The sequence below is a fragment of the Otolemur garnettii genome, unplaced genomic scaffold, assembly GCF_000181295.1.
Source record: "Otolemur garnettii isolate 467f Iridium unplaced genomic scaffold, OtoGar3 scaffold00127, whole genome shotgun sequence".
NCBI classification, from domain to species: Eukaryota; Metazoa; Chordata; class Mammalia; order Primates; family Galagidae; genus Otolemur; species Otolemur garnettii.
In genome coordinates this window covers 5,448,152-5,450,784 of record NW_003852522.1, presented here as the reverse complement: position 1 = coordinate 5,450,784, position 2,633 = coordinate 5,448,152, and the positions used below count along the sequence as shown (strand labels likewise).

Genomic DNA, 2,633 nt, shown 5'->3' with positions numbered 1-2,633 from the left:
CCACAGTAGTGAAAGGATTAAAAATGTCCACTGGACTTTCAAAAAACTCAATACCCAAAATTCTACCAGGCTTATCAATACTCTCAAGTAATATGAATGGCTTAAATTGTCCTCTAAGAGGCAAAGTTTGGCTGACTGAGTGGATACAAAAACTCAGGCCAGATATCTGCTGCATTCAAGAATCTCATCTTGAGAGCTAGCTGCGGGTCTGTGCCGCGAGGTGTCTGGATCCCACTTCTCAACGCATCTGTATGTGGATATGTCACACCCGTCCCCCCAGGCTAAGCCCTCCAACCCCAGTAATCCCTGGGTCTTTGATGTGGACATTGGAGGGGAGCGAGTTGGTCGAATTGTCTTAGAATTGTTTGCAGATATCGTACCTAAAAGTGCAGAAATTTTTTGTGCATTATGTACAGGAGAAAAAGGTATTGGATCTACGACTGGGAAACCTCTCTATTTCAAAGGATGCCCTTTCCATCACATTATTTTAAAAAAAATTATGATTCAGGGTGGAGATTTCTCAAATCAGGATGGAACCGGTGGAGAAAGTATTTATGGTGAAAAATTTGAAGATGAAAATTTCTATTATAAGCATGATTGCAAGGGTTTATTGAGCATGGCAAATGCAGGCAGAAATACAAATGGTTCTCAGTTCTTTATCACAACAGTTCCAACTCCTCATTCGGATGGAAAACATGTGGTGTTTGGCCAAGTAATTAAAGGAATAGGTGTAGCAAGGATACTGGAAAACGTAGAAGTACAAGGTGAAAAACCTTTCAAATTGTGCATTATTGCAGAATGTGGAGAATTGAAGGAAGGGGATGATAGGGGAATATTCCCCTAAGATGGCTCTGGCAACAGTCATCCAGATTTCCCTGAGGATATGGATATTGATTTAAAGGATGTAGCTAAAATTTTATTAATAATAGAAGACTTAAAAAACATTGAAAATAATCTTTTCAAAGCCCAGAACTGGGAGATGGCCATTAAAAAATATGCAAAAGTTTTAAGGTACGTAGATGTTCAAAGGCTGTTATTGAGAAAGCTGACAGATCTAAACTACAACCTATAGCTTTAAGCTGTGTACTGAATATTGGTGCTTGTAAACTGAAGATGTTGAATTGGCAGGGAGTGATTGACAGTTGTCTGGAGGCTCTTGAAATAGACTCATCAAATACCAAAGCTCTATACTGCAAAGCTCAAGGATGGCAGGGATTAAAAGAATATGATCAAGCATTGGCTGATCTTTAAAAAGCTCAGGAGATAGCACCAGAAGATAAAGCTATCCAGGCAGAATTACTGAAAGTCAAACAGAAGATAAAGGCACAGAAAGACAAAGAGAAGGCAGTATATGCAAAAGTGTTTGCTTAATAAGGATTGTTTTGTTTAAATATTACATGTTAACTGTATAAAGGAGATAAGAAAATGTAAGGGGTTTTGTCTGTTCATATGACCCTAATGTGTTTCCTTTGACACCTCAGTTCCCTGCTGTTTACAATTGAGGAGTACTGATAGGGGTTTACTCTTAATAAAAGTGTTTCAGTACATTAAAGTTTTTTTTTAATGGTCATCTGCATTATTTACAAAGAATAATGGTGTCTAGTTTGTTTTTAAACTCCTGAAGACACTTGCTGAATAAATAGATGAAAGCTTAAGTTTCTATTTTTGTATTGTTTCCCTCAATTCTTTGATATATCTGTGGTTAGTTTGCATGGGTGTTTTACACTTATAGATAACAAATGTATACCTGTTCAGAGTGGCCAGACTTTTTTGGCCAAGGGCCAGATAATATTTAGGTGTTTTTTTTTTTTGTTTTTTTGTTTTTTTTTTTTTTGAGACGGAGCCTCAAGCTATCCCCCTGGGTAGAGTGCCATGGCATCACACTCACAGCAACCTCCAACTTCTGGGCTCAAGCGAGTCTCCTGCCTCAGCCTCCCAAGTAGCTGGGACTACAGGCGCCCGCCACAGCGCCTGGCCATTTTTTGGTTGCAGACATCATTGTTGTTTGGCGGGCCCGGGCTGGGGATTCGAACCTGCCACCTTAGGTGTATGTGGCTGGCACCTTAGCCACTTGAGCCACAGGCGCCAAGCCAATATTTAGGTTTTGAATACCATCAGTCTGTCACATCTACTCAATTCTGCAGTTGTAACTCAAAATTAGCCATAAACAATGTGTAATCAATGGGTATGGCTATATTTCAATAAAACTATAATACACAGTGAGCTGGATACTGACCTCTGGTTTAGAATATATGTTCATTTTCATGTCTGAGACTTAAATTTGGAAAGTCAAGTGTATAATAAAGTCAAACAGTGCAAAAAAAAAAAAAAAGAATCTCATCTTACCTTAAAAGATAAGTATAGACTCAGGGTGAAGGGATGGTCATCTATAGTTCAGGCAAATGGAAATCAGAAAAAAGCAGGTGTTGCAATTTTATTCGCAGATACAATAGGCTTTAAACCAACAAAAATAAGGAAAGATAAAGATGGTCACTTCATATTTGTTAAGGGTAACACTCAACATGATGAGATTTCAATTAACATTTATGCACCAAATTAGAATGCACCTCAATTTATAATAGAGACTCTAACAGATATCAGCAACTTGATTCCTCCAGCACCATAATAATCAG

General features: G+C 38.2%; 1 pseudogene across 1 annotated transcript; it reads left to right on the top strand.

Annotated features, from left to right (window-relative positions):
* The first annotated feature begins 250 nt into the window (after window positions 1-250).
* Window positions 251-1,447, top strand: LOC100945292 (annotated as a pseudogene). Its single transcript, XR_154435.3, has one exon. The product of XR_154435.3 is annotated as a peptidyl-prolyl cis-trans isomerase D pseudogene (transcript).
* Window positions 1,448-2,633: the final 1,186 nt, after the last annotated feature.